The sequence below is a fragment of the Antechinus flavipes genome, chromosome 3 (assembly GCF_016432865.1).
Source record: "Antechinus flavipes isolate AdamAnt ecotype Samford, QLD, Australia chromosome 3, AdamAnt_v2, whole genome shotgun sequence".
NCBI classification, from domain to species: domain Eukaryota; kingdom Metazoa; phylum Chordata; class Mammalia; order Dasyuromorphia; family Dasyuridae; genus Antechinus; species Antechinus flavipes.
The window spans coordinates 298,227,049-298,246,242 of record NC_067400.1 but is presented as its reverse complement, the minus strand read 5'-3'; the positions used below and the strand labels follow the sequence as shown (position 1 = coordinate 298,246,242).

At 34.8% G+C, this 19,194-nt stretch overlaps 1 long non-coding RNA gene across 2 annotated transcripts; it reads left to right on the top strand.

Moving 5' to 3' along the window:
- The first annotated feature begins 325 nt into the window (after positions 1-325).
- LOC127557928 (uncharacterized) lies at positions 326-18,897 on the top strand. 2 transcript variants are annotated; one of them, XR_007952667.1, is made up of 3 exons: positions 326-1,136; positions 14,657-14,820; positions 18,394-18,897. It is a non-coding gene; the product is annotated as an uncharacterized LOC127557928 (long non-coding RNA). The 2 variants fall into 2 exon arrangements; XR_007952666.1 differs by lacking the exon at positions 326-1,136 and adding an exon at positions 11,474-11,586.
- Positions 18,898-19,194: the final 297 nt, after the last annotated feature.

The following is a 19,194-nucleotide window of genomic DNA, read 5'->3' as shown; positions in this document are numbered from 1 at the left end:
GTGACTTGGATTTAAGTGAGGAAGGGCTGTGCAAGGTCACCTACCTCATTCTCCCCTCCAGAGCCATCTGAGAACAATGGCCAGGTATATATAGATCAGGATGAATGGAGATGGCCCTGTATGCAGTGAGAGAACTTGGCCTTTTTAAGTTAAGGTCTCCAACAGGTCTGAATTTGACTGAGGCTGCACCCATTCAGTGATTGAGGCTAGGTAGCAATTGAGGCAAAATATCTTTTTCACACACATACATTTCTCTCTCTCTCTCTCTCTCTCTCTCTCTCTCTCTCTCTCTCTCTCTCTCTCTCTCTCATCTATCTATCTAGCTCTCTAGCTCTCTATCTTAATGAATGAATGAATGAATCTGGGAGGAGACCAAATCAGAAATAATTGCTATTTACATTTAAATTTAATCTGAATCAATCAGGATCCAATGATCAAATGGGGTTTGGCCTAGGATCTGTTGGTGGCCCATTAGAATCAGATTGGTTTTAGATTAAGGCCTAGTCTTTAAGAAATAAATCTAGCCAGCAAACCCCAAGAGATGTTGGGAGGGTTCAAAGCCACAAAAGAGAAAAAAAAAATGCTTTTAAGAGCATCTGTAGTTAAGGATATGATATCCTAAGTAGACAGAGGGAGGAAAGAGAAGGAGGGAAGGAAGAAAGAAAAGAAGGAGGAAAGGAAGGAAGGAAGGAGGGAAGGGAAGAAGAAAGGAAGGAAAGAAAAAGGAAAGGAAGGAAGGGAAAGGAAAGAAGGAAGGAGGAGAGAAGAAAGGAAGGAAAGAATGAAAAAAAAGAAGGAAAGAAGGGAGGGAGGAAGGAAAATAGGAAGGAGAAAGGAAAGGAGGGAAGAAGGAAAGTTGGAAGAAAGGAGTTGTCCAGCTGACTAATTTCAGTTTGTGCGCCAGCTTTATTCACAGAAGTTGTTGCTTATCTTTTGTTCTTGAAGAGGACTATGACATCAGAGAGATGAGATGACATGCAAGTGAATTGGATTTAAATGAGGAAGGTCTGTGCAAGATCACCTGCCTCACTTCTCCCTGCAGAGCCAAAGGGAAAAAGAAAAGCTAACTACATATGCCCATGAAGACTTGGTACAATATAAGAAGATGAAGCAGTAGAGATGACTAAAATTCACAGGTAACAAAATTCAATGAAGAATCCAACAATGAAACTACCTGTTAGAAAAATCCAAATAACTAAGCTTCCTTTTTAACTTTGCAGACAGATTGGAAGAGGTGGAGATAGAGGAGTGCTAGCTCCCTAAAGCACTGTTAAATTTTCAGTGTGATAATTTACACTTAGAAATTTGCAAATATAAATCAGGTCTTAAGTTATTATTTTGGTGATTGTCTAAATTTAAGAAAGTGATGGAGACAATGTTAAGGATGCAATATGACTTGTGTATATTTTCTTCACCCTGAAGAGCTAATTGTCAACTGTTTACCAGCAAACCCCTAGGCAGAATAAGAGGAAGAAGCAAATGTTAGACTATTACAGGATTTCAATAGCTAAAATGATTTTTTTAACCTAACACCTTGCAGACTTCACCTAATAGTCTAACAAAATAGTATATAAAATCTCATTTGTGTGGATAATGCAGTCCTACCCTTGGCTCTATTGTGAGATGTCTGATTTTTGCTTCCACCAAAACAATCTGTGGCAGGTCCTATGTCAACAGGAATGAAGCATGTGTATGAGTTTTTGGTTCTTTAATTACTCTTAGGGTATTGCATTGGTTGGGTAATTATGGATGAAGGACCTATTGAAAAAGGATGGTGAATTTTTATTATTACATGCTCTATATGTCAATGATTCCTTTATGGTTGGTCTCTCAGTATTCTTTGCACCCAGGAGTGCTTCCCATTGGGTAATTTAAAGACTTATGAGAGAATCATGGAGTTCAGTCTCATGTGTAATGGGAGGCAAAGTCAGTATGGTTTCTTTGGGAATTCTAAGTCTATTATAGTTGCCATTATTGTATTGTAAGATCATGTATCTCCAATTGAAAGAGGTCTGAGCTAGCTGGCATTTTCTGCAAAGCTGAAATCTAGATCTGGATTAAGTTAAATAACTTGTTCCTGGTTATACAACTGGTAATAGTAAAGCTGAAATTCAAGCCCAGGTGTTAAGATATCAAATCCAGATTCTTTCCCTCAGAAAGAATATAAATAGCAAGCTTCTTTTCCTCCTCCTATGACATATGCATCCCTTCTTGTTGATCCACTCTTGCTATGACATTCCTTGCCACTTCTGCTCTGATTCTCCCCCAAAATTCCCTATTCTCTTGTACTGTGCTCCTTTTCCCTGAGGTAAGGGAGAAAGCTAAGGTTTGTTGTAAGCTCCTAAGGTTGTTGTAAGAATCAAATGAAATTGTATTCTTAAAATGCTTAGCACAGTGCAAGGCACATAGTTTAAGTACTGAATAAATTCCTATGATTATTTTTCATTAAAAAAAATCACCTTCATTTTTGTCCTTTATTCCAGAATGCTGGGATTTCTTATGGCTTTAAATCTCTGATCTTTTGATCATACCTTATCTTTCTTATTTTCATACTTTGATATATTTGTGATTTCATTAACATGGGCCCTTCCTCCAGCAGAACTGTCTACATCCCACCCAAACCTGCTCTGCCTGTGTGACTTTTGTTTATGCCTTACAAGAATCTGTCTCAAAGGGTTCATTGAACATGCTGTCATCCTTCCTCTAGATCTCTTTAATTGTACAGAAGCCAACTGATCCCAATTTATCCTTATTCCTATTCCTTGGTATTTTTCTTTGCCTTTAAAAAAATTCAGCCACCTTTGACTTCTGCCTTATTTTTACTGAATAATACCATGTTTATAATTGGTTACAGTTTGATCATACTGACCACTTGCCTCTTCATAGTGTATCAGGAGGCCCTTAACTTGAATACGCCAGAGATTGTCATGTACCATTACTTATAGCCACAATGTCATGATAATTCACATTTATCAAGATCTTTAAAATTTGCGAAATATTTTTCTATACATTTATACCTCATTTTATCCTTACAATAATCCTGAGTAAGAGGTGCTCTTATTATTTCCATTTTGCATATGGCTAAGAGGAATGTTGGAATCAAACAGCTAGTAACTGAATTGGAATTTCCTAGTCTTCCTGACTTCAAGTCCAAAACTTTATTTCCTTATACCTAACTGGATCAAAAATGTTAAGATTTAAAAGATGGACCTATGTTTGAAAGAGAAACTTGGTGTTATTAAAATGGGTTTGAAAGCCATGAAACCGAATCTCTCATTACAACTTAATTGAATTTTACTAACTCTTATTTAGTTTGGTTGAATGGGAGACTTAATAATTGAATTTTTTAAAATTAAGGAGCAAAAAAGGAAAAAAATCTGAAGAGAAATCTAAACAGTTACAGATGAACAGGGAGATGGAGAAGAGGAACTCTATTACCCCTGATCTGCTTTGTTAAATTTCCCAGACTCTGCTGAAGCAGAGACATGCTAGCTGCCAGTTGAGAGTACTGTGCTTTGCATAGCCCTGGAGGACTGCCAGCTATTATTCACCACCTTAATATTTCATAGACATTTGAAGAGAAACACTGCATAAATATGAGAGATGTTAATTGCTCATAACATTTTAATTTTTCTTTTTTAATTTAGCAGGCTGCTAGCCCTAAGTAAAGAATCATGGTTTGGATAAGTTGAAATTTTAATGTTCAGTTATTTTAAATTTTATTTGCATGACTATGAGAAGCATCCTAATCCTTTATATTTACATGCTGCCTAGCTTGGAAAAAGATCAAAGCTTTTTGTAAACTGGTTGAAGTTGTGGGGAGTTTCAGGGATTTCTCTCTTCAAGTGTGTTGATTTACTGTGAGGAAAGCATTTTGTAAACTTTAATGCACAGTATTAATATCATCATCATCATCATCATCATCATCACTATCACATCAGCATCAGTATAAACAATATAAAAAAATCACCATTCTTATAATTTGTACATTTATTGGCAAATTCATTAGGGTAGGGAGCTTTTCACTAGAAAAAACTCAAATTCTCTGTTCCAAATTAGAAAGATCACTCTTCTGTAACACACAGTCTTTGAGAGTTTTCTTGGCCCATGAGAAGTTAAACAACTTACCCAATGTCACATATGCCAGTGGCTGTTAGAAGCAGGACTTGATCCCAGCTTGAACCAGCTCTCTATCTATTCTGCTTCTATGCTGTCTCCGTGTTTTGCTATCAGTGTTAGTAGATTAAGATTAAAACCACTGATAATGCTCTTCCAAAATTATATTAGATGTCAGGGACTACCTTAGCATGAACATACTTATCAGGGATAAGAAAATTAGGTGTTTCATATTTTGAGAAAGAAAGATTCAAAGCAGGAAAAGATTATAAATTCACAATGGCCAAGAGGTACTATGATGGGGAATTATAATTGGCTCATGGGTCTCTCTCTGTGACTCTTTCCCTCCCCCTCTTTTCCTTCTCTCTCTCTCTTCTCTCTCTCTCTCTCTCTCTCTCTCTCTCTCTCTTTCTCTCTCTCTCTCTCTCTCTCTCTCTCTCTCTCTCTCTCTCTCTTTCTCTCTTTCTCTCTTTCTCTCTCTCTGTCTCTCTCTCTCTCACACATATACACACATTATTTTAAATAAGTCAAAACAACAACACAAATACCATAAAACTGTAAGACAATAGTTTCCTTATCTTTTCTAACTCTAGACCTAGGGTCCCAGAAGCATGTTCATTTTTATAAGTAGCTAACTATCTCTTGGATGCCTTTCCATTTAAATTAGTATGTAACAAGGAAATAGAAAGATAGCTACTAAAACTTACTTGAAACAGTTATAAGTTAATGAAGGCAGAATTATTGAATCATTAACTGATTGAATGAAGATGAAATTTCCAGGATCTCAGTTAAAGGGAAATGCCTTGAATGCCTTAAGAAAGGCAAACATTGCTAACATTTCTTGAAACTTTCCCAGTAGTTTCACATTAAAAGTAATCTTCCTACCCCTGAAAAATGTGGTCACTTGTTTGCTCTTATGTGGTAAATTCAAAACTTAACTGCATATCTCTTAGTGCCTGCTTGAATTTCATAGCACACAATTTGGTCTTTTGTAAATGTGAGTTGGCTATTATTTCTTATTCTACACGACCCAAGGGCAGTTTTGCCATAGAGCAGTGATGTGATTTGTTGTAGGTTACATAGTGAGTAAGTAGAAGCATAGAATCTAACACCCAGGGCGTTTTTCCTCAGGATTCTTTTTTTCCATATTACAGTTTGAAATATTTTCTCCCTAGTAACATAGACTGCCTTAAGTTTTTATATTCATTTTGGACTATGTAAAAAACAATGCAGAAGTTTGAAGACCCCTTACTAGTCTTATAAAGAGAGTTTGTTAGGGTCCCTTGAGAGGCAGATGAAGATAGCATGCTGGTCTCTGAGCTAAGAATATCTGGGTCCTAATTGCATTTCTGATAAACAGTGATCTGTGTGACTCAGGGCAACTTTCCATTGTCCTAGTCTAGGCAGCTCTGTAAAACTATAAACAGTAGAGGAAAATGCTGATCTACATTGTTAGGGGGATTTTCCTCATTTGGAAGTTCCTAATGGCAGTCTTTATCTGTATCTCATGACCTCTAACTACAAGGATCCCATTACTTTTAAAATAGACATACCTGAAAAATTAGGGAATACCTCAGTGAGTGTTGTCTAGGATTCTGCCACCTTTATCATTCTTTTGTGTGTGTGTGTGTGTGTTCCATTGTCTAGTCATTTTTCAGTTATGTACTTTATTTGGTGTTTTCTTGGCAAAGGTATTAGAGTGATTTGCCATTTCCTTCTCCAGATAATTTTACAGTAGCAGAATTAAAGAAAAATTTTCCTGATTCCAGGGTTAGCATTCTATCCATTATCTACTTTGCCGTCCTTTTAAAAAGGCTATGTACCTTCAATAAAAGGAAAAACCAATAAAGGTATAGGAAAATTTACTTTGGTAACCGTATTCCCTAGATCTGATCTTCTCTGCCTCAAGGTTCCATTTGAATCTCTTTACTCACTTTTCTGTATCAACACATTCAATTCTAAAAACCATTTAATAATAATGATAATTATTATTTTGATATATTCTTGCATCTGTACATACAGTGATAATATCTATGATAATGATGATTAACATTTATGTAGCACTTTGATGTTTGTAAAGTGGCTTACAAATATTTTCTTGTTTTAACTTCACAACAACCTTGGAAATAGATGCTATTATGAAAACAGATAAAGGTTAAGTGGCTTTCCTCACAGTTGTTAATAAGTGTTGAGAGCCAGACCTGAACTCAGTTCTTCTTGATTCCAGGCCATTCTGCACTACTTGTCATATATATTCAATTATAAATGAAGTAAATTTTAGTTATATTATTATATTATATAATATATCATATAAAGTATATTTTAGTTATATTACATGTTATATCCTATAAATAGATTTTAATTATAATCTTTAGGGCTCATTGTTTTAAAATAGTATCCATAGGCAATCTCAAAGAAAGTGTGCTGTGGTTGTTCTTCATTAGGGTTTTAAAAACTTTATAGAGCAAACAATATGTAGATGTATAAATAATTATAATAGATTTGCAAAGTAAATACCAGGATATTTTGAAAAGATGCTATAAGTTGGAGGACCTGGGAAAGGTTTCATGTAAGATGTGTATGAACTGGACTTTGAAGGAGAGCAGGGATTTTAAGTAGAGAAAAAAGTCAGTGTGCATTCCTTGAATGAGAGGCAGGCTGGGTAAAAGCAGAAATGGGAGACAAAATGTCATGGGTAAAGCCAAAAGGAAGACCAAAGCAGAAAGGAACTACTTTTAGTATCCTCTCTGTGGTACAAATCAAGTTTCTTGCAAGTCCCTTATACACTTGAGAAATTTATTTTTTCTCTAACAGAGCATCAAAATACCCCTAGATAGACTAATCTCCAGAATTTAGAACAATAGAGAACCAAAAAGCTATTACAAGATATGTATTTAGCCATACAATTTCTAATCTGGTAAGAGTTTGAATGTAAAAATTAACTTCACACCTCACTTGCTTCAGATTAGGAGAAGCCTTATCTGCTTCCAACAAGAATAATCAGAACTCAATGGAAGATGCTCAAGCAGATGGAGACACTTCATTTTCTGATTAAAAAAAAAGTATTCTTTGTTAAACCTATATTCTCCCATGATTTGTTTAAACTAACTTCTTTCCTGACATCTATCAGCCTGTGTTTCTATTTAGCATAACCCTGCCTTCTGTGCAAAAAGGACCTGTTTTTCCCTCTTTTTCTTTGCTCCCCCCCAATTCCCATCAAAGACATATTTGAAGTAGGTGGTAGCATTTTCTTTGCACAGATGGGAAAATTAATTCATGAAAGGGGAAAATAAGTTGTCCAGGGATGTTTAGCATATCAAGAGAGGACTAGCACTAAAACCACAGAATTTCCAGATTGGAAGGGGCATTAACATCCACCTAGTTCTATCTAGTAGTTCATGTAGCTTTAAGATTCAAAAGAATATTCTCTTTAATAATGATCCTGACAAGTGGTAATACATTCTCTTGAAGACTTCCAAAGACGGGGAGCTCACAAACTGAATCAGCCTATTTCACTTTGAGGTAGTTGCAATTGTTAGGAATTTTTTTTTCCTATTAATTGTGAATTGTTCTTTTTGTCACTTCTATCCATTATTCTTAGTTTTGCTCTTTGGGGCTAAAGTCTCCTGAATACTTCATTGGAATGGTTATTTATATAATTATACTACCCCTAAATCACTTTTGCTCTATCTCTTCTTTTCTTTTTCTTTTTCTTTCTTTCTTTCTTTCTTTCTTCTTTCTTTCTTTCTTTCTTTCTTTTCTTTCTTTTCTTTCTTTCTTTCTTTCTTTCTTTCTTCTTCTTTCTTTCTTTCTTTCTTTCTTTCTTCTTTCTTTCTTTTCTTTCTTTTCTTTCTTTCTTCCTTCCTTCTTCTTCCTTCCTTCTTCCTTCTTCCTTCCTTCTTCCTTCCTTCTTCCTTCCTTCCTCCTTCCTTCCTTCCTTCTTCCTTCCTTCCTTCCTTCTTTCTTTCTTCTTTCTTTCTTCCTTCCTTCCTTCTTTCTTTCTTCTTTCTTTCTTCTTTCTTTCTTTTTCTTTCTTTCTTCTTTCTTTCTTTTTCTTTCTTTCTTTCTTTCTTTTTCTTTCTTTCTTTCTTTCTTTCTCCTCTTCCTCTCCTTGCATTCTCTCTCTGTCTCTCTTCCTCTTCCTTTTTCTTATTTCTCTCTCTGTCTCTGTTTTTGTCTCTCTGTCTCTGTTTCTGTGTCTGTCTATCTCTTTTTCTCCTTCCCTGCAAGATAATCTTCTTAGATGACAAAAACAAGAGTTTAGATTCAACCATTAGACTAGATTGGCAATTTAGGGGATCCAATATCATTCTTTGTGGCACTTTTGTCATTGTTAACATATAAATTTATAGGTAGAGCAGGATGATTTCAGAAAGGCCTGGAGAGACTTACATGAACTGATGCTGACTGAAATGAGCAGGACCAGGAGTTCATTATATACTTCAACAACAATACTATATGATGATCAATTCTGATGGACGTGGCCATCTTCAGCAATTAGATGAACCAAATCAGTTCCAATAGAGCAGTAATGAATTGAATCAGCTATACCCAGCGAAAGAACTCTGAGAGATGACTATGAACCATTACATAAAATTCCCAATCCCTATATTTTTATCTGCCTGCATTTTTGTTAAAGTATAAATTAAATACAATATAAGTATACATGTCCTAACAGTTATTTTGCTGTACAAAAAGAATTGGACTTTGAAATGGTGTACTATTGCCTTTTCTTTAACATATTTAACATGTATTGGTCAACCTGCCATCTGGGGGAGAGAATGGGGGGAAGGAGGGGAAAAATTGGAACAAAAGGTTTTGCAATTGTCAATGTTGTAAAATTACCCATGCATATAACTTGTAAATAAAAAGCTATAATGAAAAAAATTAAAATAAAAAAATAAAAATTTATAGGTAGAGTGACTAAGTATGTTACAAGATGTGTCTTGCTATATAACTGATGAGTTTAAGTCATCCAGCCTGATGGGTTCAGTTTATAAAATCAAAATTTGGTATGATATAAAGCAAATAATGAAAAACCCATTTAAAACACAATTTCTCTTCATCTTCTTGACTATTTAGTCAAGTTGCATGACATATATTGAACATATGTGATATATGATATATGGTTAGATTTAGCATGGAATAAGGGACTGTTCTCAGAGCTAGGAAGACCTGACTTGAGTCCTGCTTTTGGCATTAGTGAAAAACAATAACAGCAAAAGTGCTTCATCAGACTCTTCCAGAGAGAAAGACTTCCAGAGCTGATGATATGAGTTAAACCTTGTCACATGTATATTTTTACATGTTTATTTCACTACTATTATGGTCTAAGTTTAAGCCTATTCCACCTATGAATGCTGTATGTATTTGTGGCAAGAAGTGAATCAGGTTCTTAGGATTGTGCATTAATTGTCTATAACATATTATCTAAGCGTAGTGTAGTAGTCCTCTGGAGACCCAACCTGCCAATTCAAACTGAAGTTGGGAAATGCTACTATTATTTTTCCTCCTTTCCTTCTTCATTATTTTTTTTGAAAGAGCTGTGGCAATTTTCTTTTGTCTATAGTTTTCATTTTTGATTTCTTGAAATATAGATCTGAAAAAACAGGCTTTTAAAAAGGACATTGCATTTAAATTGAGCTACTTGACTAGCCTTTAAACCCAATTCATTCTGGCTTTCATTAAATGTCCAAAAATAGGCCCAGTTCAAGTCTCTATGACTCATAGGCATATGTGCAGATTTTGATGGCTTAGAATAAGTGTAAATAATAACTGTTTCCTGTTCTGGCCAGAAACTCTGAGAATCTTCTCCTTCTAATTTGAAATGTTTGGGATGGTAAATTGCACCAATTTTATCTCAATTCTTACCTACTCCAGTCATTGAATAGGCACTGCTTCAGACATATTGAGACCTGGAAAAGTTTTTAATTTAGAAAGGATAAGATTCCCCATTGTCTCTTGGGCTATCACCAGTCATCTTGATCTTTGTCTTGCCACTCTACATTCATGGCTCTGTAGGAGAGATCCTGGTTATATAATACTTGGCAAGTCCTTCAACTTCTCAGTGGTCTAGGCAACTTTTAATACCATGAATATTACAGAAAAAATGTCAACTTACCTTGCTAGAGGAATTTTCTTCACCTATGAGTTCCTTATCCTAATGAAATTACAGATCCAGTGCTTCTCCCTCTCTTCTACCAAACAAACTCAATGCTTTCTCACCTCTCCCACTTTGTTCCAGTAACTCTCAGTGCCTATAAACATACACCCTTATATAAAAATCCTTTGTCCACTTCTTGACATTCAATCTATTCTTAAAAGATCAGCTGCTGTCTCTTCCACAAAAGTTCTTTATTTTCCCCTCCTTTGAAAATCATTTTTCCTTCATTTGACCTTCATAACACTTTCATATTTCTATTATCTACTTATATTTAGTGTTATATTTATATCTTATACATAAGATATATATTATATATTATCATATTTTATATATGATATCTATATATCTTATACACTTTAAGTAGATTCTTTCATAGAAGAGACTACCTTATATATTTTTGTATCTCTGCTTCTCACAGTAAATTTCACAGAGAAGATATTTAATAATTGTTCCATGAATGTCAAATGAAGTTTCTGAGAATGAGAATTTTCAAATTAAAGAATGGCTCATAGAAAAAGGTCATAAGAGGAGGAGCATAGAATCAAGAGGCATTGTAGCAAGGATCTATTCCATTTGACACAAGGGGAAATAAAGTTGCCTAAAGTTATACAAGTATTAAGTAGCTGACTGGGATTTGAACCCAGGTCCTCTGACTGCATATTTAGTGGCTTATCTTTCTTGACATATTTTGTTTGAAATGATTTGTATAGGCTCCAGTATAGATTAAGGTAGATGGGCCAGATAGTTTCAGAATCCTGGGATTTAATGATGTATATGAAAAATACTTGAGTAAGCAAAATTATAATTCTGTGATAATTGCCATTGGAATTAGCTAGGTAGTTAGTAACCTGGAGATGTCTGATAAATTACTGTCTAGTAGTATTACCTTGGAAATCACACAGTTATTCTGGGGCTTGTGCATGTGAATTGTGATTCGCATTAAGTCTCCATAGTTTTCTCTCAGAATGTGAATGACTCTTTCCATCGCAAATCTGTCTACTAGAATTGCTTTGAATCACTTCATTGTTGAAAAGAGTGGCTCATCTTTCAACAGAGACAGATCATGGTCTCTTTATGTATTAATAGTTTCATGCATTGATATTGTTACCTAGTCAACATTCTGTGGGTTCTAAGTTTCTCTCAGCTCAGCTAGGTTGTCTTCAGATGACATATCTCCAAAACACATTTGGACTTTCCCAGCTTCATCTTGAACTTGTTACTCTCTTGATTTAGATTTCAACATTTCTGGGTTACTTCCATGCCAACTTGAGGCCTGAGAGCAACACATTAGTGAAATAATTTGATGTGTAAGTAATAAAATTAATCAGTAAACTTGGGAAATATATAATAATTGGAATATACTGAGATGGTGAAGGGAGATGTTTTAGTAATGATTGCCAGGGCATGAAGTCTAGAAAAAGTTGGTCCATAAGAATTTAATAGGAGGAGAAACACTGTTGGACATGGGAGTCACTAGAGAGATATGAATTACTACAAAAGAACAAGAATAATTTATCAATTTCTACTGTAGTTTGAATAACTTGTGCTCCCTCAAGAGCAGTCAGCTCTTTTTGCTCTGATTCCATGCACATAAAGTAGCCTTCTGATTAATAATTTTGTTTCCTAGGTATCTTGACTTAGAGAAGGCCATACCCTGGGGAGTAGACCAGCCTTAGAAAATACATGCACAATTGTGCCATCATTCTAGTCTTTGAGTCATTGAGTTTTAAGTCTGGTTAGTAAGAATTACTGTATTAAGGACTAATTGATTTGAATGAACTATGAAAACAGAGTTTCTAAATGTAAAAATCTGAGAATAAGATACTTTACAATTATTTCTAAGTGATATTAATAGCTATCCAATAAATATTTGTAGAATTGGATTTTTTGAACTGAATCTGTAATGTGAGTGGTTTGGTATAGTGACTCCATAGGGGAGAAAGTGTGAATTAGCTTTAGCCAATTTTTTTAGTCTTAGCATCAGATAATTTATAAGATTCTGAGAGTTCCTTATGTGCAAGTGGTCTGATAATATAAATTCCCAAGAAATATATAACATGGCTACTTGTATCTTATTACTGAGATCTGTGCTACAGCAGACAGGTACAAAACTGTCAGCTGCTTCGGGGGAAATCTAGTGAGAACAACAGAAGGCTAATTATGTGAAAAGAGACCTTGGGTGGGTTTGGCAGGGTAGAAGGATTATGAATAAATGATCATTTCATATCCTGAATTTCTAGGACAGCTAGCGTTTGGAATTTGACATTTTGGGGTTAAGTATGTGATCTCTTTCCCCAGCCCCATCCAAAAAGAAAGGTAAAAGAGACTCTAAGATGGATGGGGAGGGAGATACAGACAGAGCCAGAGAGAAAGTGAGGTGTGCAGGGTGTGGAAAGACAAGGAAGGAGTAGGGGGAAGAAAGGGGTGGGGAGAGGGAGAAGGGAAGAGTCAGAGAGAGACAGAGGCAGAGAAAAAACAAATAGAGGCAGAGATAAAGTGAGATAGAAAGAGAGACATAGACACACAGAGATACTGAGAGACAGACAGAGACAGATAGGCAGAGAGAGAGAGAGATAGACACAGAAAGAGAGACATAAAGAGACACAGAGAGAGAGAGCCTGAGAGGAAGAGAGATTTCAATCTCTTTTTTTGTAAATGAAGCATTTTTAAAAATAGTCATGCTGTAATTTGGCTAACTACTGGTGAAGCTACAAAAGGTAATTATAACAGATTAAGGAGGCTATTATAGGGAGAACAGGACTAAGAAAAAGTGATGCAGTATTTAAGCCAATCAACAGAATATTTTACTATTGGAAATGGATGCCATTGTTATTGGGTAAAGCTTAAATCTTTCCCTCCCCAATAGCTGTTCACTCTGATTTAATTGAAAAACTTCTAAATTCCCCTCCTAAGGTCTCCTTTACTTTTCTATGTTTCTGTTTGCTTTTCTGTTCATTTGTTCTCTCTCTCCACACATACACACACGTATTTACATTAGTGAATCAAGATGTCTTTCAAAATAATGATAATTTAAATAACTCAGCTACTAGAATATGGATACTATCCAGTCTATTTTAACGCCCTGTGAAAAAGCAGAAATGACACATTGGCATAAGATCCTATTTTCTTGTTTACTGCATAAAAATCACAGACTTAGGTTTGGGTTAATAATTGCTTGTTAAACTGAATTGCTTCTAACCTTGGCTTATCTATTTTTCATCTTGTGCTTTGACCACACATCTGTCTGTTTCTCCTACTATGGAACAATAATTTCTGATAACCTTGTCTGCTCCAATATGGCATCTTTGGTCTCATCTTCATCTCAGCCATTGATCCAGAACTCACCTTGACTTTGATTCAGTTTTTTTAATATTATTCTCTACTTCATCTAATCAGAGATATACAATATCTAGAGCTAGGTAGTACAAATCGATAGAATGCTGAGCCTGTAGTCAAGAAGTCCAGAGTTCAAATCCTGCCTCAGGCAATTAACTCTGTGACCCTAACTAGGCAAGTCATTTGAACTCTCTTAGACTCAGTTTTTTCAATTGTAAAAGGAGGATAATAACAGCACCTATCTCATAGGGCTTTTATGATATTTATATGAAAAAATATATGTAAAACTTTGCCAAACTGTAAAGTACTATATAAATGCTTGTTATTTCTATTATCATCATTATGGTTGTGATGGTACCAATATATCATGGTTCATGTATATGTGTATATGTATACATATAATATATATGTATGTGTATGTATAGATGTATGTGTTTATATATGTGTGTGTATACACACACACAAATATACATACATATATTACTGTTGACTGGTCACATAGCTACCTAGTTAGGTAATCTGACAGATATAAGTGCTAAGAAAGTCTTAGGATTTTCTCAATTCAAAACAGATCATATACATATATCTAACATATGTATATCATATCTTATCATATCAAAGCGGATCCCCATATATCTAACATATATCTAACATTAGCCTAACTTGGGTTATCTTTGTAATCACAGTTCTTTGGTTAGCATATCTTCAGTATATTGGGATGTTTCTTTGTATATCTATCTTACTTCTCCTTATTGGATTTAAACTTCTTGGGAGCTGGGATAATACTTCTCTTTTTGCATTTTCACAAACATGTAGCTCAGCATATAACACATATTAAAAAAAAAAAGAAATTTCCTAAGATGCAAAGAAATTAAGTGACTTTCCCAGTCACACATGCATTAATTAACTATCATACAATTGTTTGTTTTTTGTTTATGAAGAAGACCAGTGACAACATGGGCTGATGTTTTGACTTATTTGTAAATTAGATTTAAGTGAGTCAGAGATACACAAAGCTATTCTTCTTACTTTCTCTTCCAGAGTCACTGAAATCTAGTTGCAAAATAAAAGTCAAGACAACTGGAATGACCCAGGATGCATCTTTAATGTATGATTAAACTCAAAGTACACTACGCCACTTACTTCAGCTGCCTTCAGGACTGTATAGAGGAATAAGAATTTTTATAGCAGCTGTTATGTGCCAGGTATTGTGCCAAGCACTTTTACATTTGAGCCTCAAAACAATCCGGTAAGATAGGTGATCTTATTATCACCATTTTACAATTGAGAAAACACTGGTTAAGAATCTTCCTCTGGGTCACATAGCTAGTGTCTGAGTCCAGATCTGAACTCAGCTCTTCCTGACTCTAGACTTAGTGCTGTATCCACTGAGTCACCAAATGAATCAAAAGCTAAACTACAGTTCTCCAGAATATTGCAGAGTATATTCCTGCATTTATAAGCAATAGGTGAGAGGTGTCCCTGATGTAGAAGCCTTCTGATAATCTGGGTTTCAAATTTATTTTTCTAGAGCAGAGATCAGCATGTTCCTGTTCTGGACCCAGGAAAAATGAAAACGATAAAAGATTTTTATAAGCAAATGCAGTTGAATCTTTGATGTGAACTGTCCTTGGTATTTTAAAATGAGACATGACCTTAGGAAGCCACCCAATGTTGATGAAAATTAGTCACAAAGAGCAAATTGCTCATTCATGACTCTGCCTTGCTTAATTGTATTTACTTGAGTCCATGTACTATTCATGTAAAATAAAATAGCAAACCTTTGTAGTCTGGGAGGGAAAAAAAAGAGAAAATTAGTCATTAAACCAGATATCTCCCTCCTCGAGATTCTTTTAAAAATCTACCCTTTGAACCATTTTATAATGCTGACTAAACTGACCTTTTTTGTCAGTATTTGCTAAATTTTATCCCTGGAAGGTGTTGGTGACTCATGTTCACTCAAGGTTGAAGTCTAATCAATATGGGTTGGACCTCTCATTTGTTCCATTATTGTAGGCTCTCATATAATAAAACTTTTGTTTCCTGGAGAATTAGTTGTTCTACAAAAAAATAAAAAAAAAAGAAACTTAGTTGTTCCAAAAGTGATGAGGATACCATAAAGTTGTATGTTTTACTAAAATAGTCAGGGTGTGCTTGTGTATGAATGGACAGAGAATTGTTTCTGATTTTTTAAATCACTACTTTGTGCCATCAATGAAAAATGTCTTATAACCATTACTTTATATAAGAATAAGTTATTCAGTTTCTAGAAAGTTATAGAATATTCCTTGAAGAATACTGATAACTATTAACTTTTAAAATGTCAATATCAACTTTGTAAAGTGCTTTATTTAGGTTATCTTATTTTAATTGTGGCATATAGTGGATGCTTTAAAAATGCTCAGTGACTGATTAAGCCCCATACTAACTCTGCAATGTATGCATGACAGGTGTATTTACAAGTAAAGAAATTTGCCCAGGATCACATAGCTAGTAGGTATCAGGGAGGAATTTAATAATAATTAATTAATAATAAAAAATTATAACAATAGCTAGGACATATATTGCACTTTAAAATTTATAAAGTATCTATAAATATTATTTCATTTTATCCTCACAACAACTTAATGAGATAGGTATTATTATTATCTCAATTTTATGTATGAGGGAACTGAGCAAGATAGTTATAAGTATCCTGGGATCATATATCCAGGATGTTCCAGAGGCAGCATTTGAACTCAGATCTTTTTGGCTCTAATACTGCTTTTCTATCTACTACTCCACAGTAGATCTCATATATACATATATGAAACTATTATTATTGTTGCTGTTGTTGCCATTTTCTTATTAGTCACTCAGCTCATTGACTCAATCTCTGGACCAGGATATTATTCAGATGTGAAATATTATTAGCAATGACATATTTTGGCAAAGTTCATCCACTGCAGGAATGAAACAGCATTTAATTCTCCTTTGTAGCTATATGGAGAGATCACTTAAACTCTGAGCTTTAATTTTCTTGTTCTTAGAGATAACAGTAGCACCTACTTCAAAGGTAGTTTGTGATTCTTGAGATCATGTTTGGATAGCACTTTATAAATATTAAAGCATTTCCCAAATATCAACTGCTAAAGATGCCCTTTAAAATATTTTATTTTTTTATTTCCTCATATTCTGTTCAAAGTCAAGGAGATGAGAGGGACTTAGAGATATTGGAAACCAGAGTCATATGTATAAAAATATCATTTTTGTAATCAGAAGTTAAATAATTTGTAGCCATTATAATAACTTCTTCCCCAAATTCCTAACACATTTTTGGAATTGAGAGGGATTCCCTGACTTCATATCCCATCAATAATTTCATGCAGGTAAGGTAAAAGAATGGACAAGTATTGACAAAAAAGTGCTAGTGGGTCAATATGTTAATGAATCAGGAATCACAGATTAAGTTAAAATTGTACCAATAAATCAAAGGATATGGATGGCAATAGGAAAAAAAAAAACTCTCTTGGAAGACAAAGAGATTCCTTAGGAGAAAGATTTGACCATTAATTAATTTTGTCAAAAGTAAGTCAGATCCTTTATTTCCATATTAAAAATTACAAAAATTAAAAAGCAAATTTGGCACCTAGGAGTTATTGAAGAAAATAGGTTTCAGTGACTCCTATATTCTAATTGCTGTATCTTTAGCAAAGTATAATAATTAATGTCTTGTGATTTTGTCCCTGAGTCATCATAAAAGACATCTATTCTATACTCTATTTAAAAAAAGGTTCAAAAGTACATAATCTGTTATAAAGATTTCCATTTTTATTCAAGTAGATTCATGAAAAGTTAGAATAACAGCATTGACTCCAAAGAAAAGATAGGAAAATGCCTACTTCCAATAGTGTGTGAACATTGTATATAATGTCAAATTCAATTAATTGGTTTGGTTGATATGATTGTTGAATCATCATCAATGTCATCATTGTCATCAGCATCATTATTGTTGTCTCCTCCTCTTCCTCCTCCTCTTCCTCCTTCTCCTTTTCCTTCTCCTCCTCCTCCTCCTTCTCTTCCTCCTCCTCTTCCTTCTTCTCCTTTTCCTTCTCCTCTTCCTCTTCTTTCTCTTCCTCCTCCTCCTCCTTCTTCTCCTCCTTCTTCTCCTTCTCCTTCTCTTCCTCCTACTTCTCCTCCTTAGCTTTTCTTCTCTCTTCCTCCTCCTCCTTCTCCTTTTCTTCTTCCTCCTCTTCCATCTCCTCCTCCTCCTCCTCTTCCTTTTTCTCCTTCTTTATCTCCTACTTCTCCTCCTTAGCTTCTCTTCTCTCCTCTTCCTCCTCCTCTTCCTCCTCCTCCTTCTCCTCTTCCTCCTCCTCCTCCCTCTCGTCCATGAAATATTAGTAGTGCAGGTGTGATTGAGGAAGAACCTCAACCTTGGAGAAGTTAAATGACTGGCTCAGAATCCTGTAGCAAATAATTATTAAAAACAGGAATCAAACTAAGATTTTCTTAGTTCCAAGACCAGTACTTTCATTACCCTACCAAGCTGTAAGTGAATAAACAAAGAAATTGTATTCATTATTCTTGCTTGGCATGTTGCTCAGTATATAAGTAATATAGATATATAACATTATACAAGGCCTTTTTTTTTTTTTTAAAGACAATGGTGTTCCATGATTATTGCTGTTGTTATTCAGTTGTTTCTTTGTACTGGATTTTTTGTGATCCCATGGATCTGCCCATGTGGTTATCTTGGCTAATATACTAGAATGGTTTTGCCATTTCTTTCTCTACAGATTTTACAGATGAGGAATTGACTCCAGGCCCAGAGCTCTATCCATTTCACCACCTAGCTGCCCTCTCCATGAGTATGGTATAGTATTAATGGGTATTATTTGTATGGGCTTTACAATTTCCCCAAAAAGACTAGGATGGAAAAGAAAAAAAAAGAAGCTTTAATATCAAAGGGATTAATGTTGTTCAGTTAGGGTACTATTGGTACGACTTTCTATAGAGTGGGAGAAGAAAAGTTTCTAAGTTGATGACAGGATAGAATTCTACTATTTTTCTCCAATAAGAAGTACAGGTGCCAGATCCTATATATAGAGGCCATATCCAAAAGCTCTTTTTGCCCTCCATAGCCACAATTCACATAAGATACTGGTTTTCCTGTTTGTATTATGTACAAAAATGTCCACAGAAGAAGCTTTTTGTTAAGCATATAACCCCTTGAAATATATTTACAGCATATGACACTATCACTGAGTCAGGAAAGGCTATTTGCCTTACTTTGATATAAACTCATAAACAACCAGTCACCCAGGCTGAGCAGAATAATATGATGAAAGAATTAATTACCAGAAATTCAGTGGCAGTCCCATTAAGGAAATGAAACCAAAAGGATACTTCTATTCGCTGAACATTCATATCAATTCTTGTTCATATATTCTCTCAAAGTACATTGCTGGCAACTAGTGAACATCATCTATCATGTGAAGAATAACAAAGCAACTGGCTACTTTAATTTACAAGGGCTCAGTCAGATGAGGTACAATAGTGCTAGCTCCTTTGTTACAAACAACACTTTCGAGGATTAA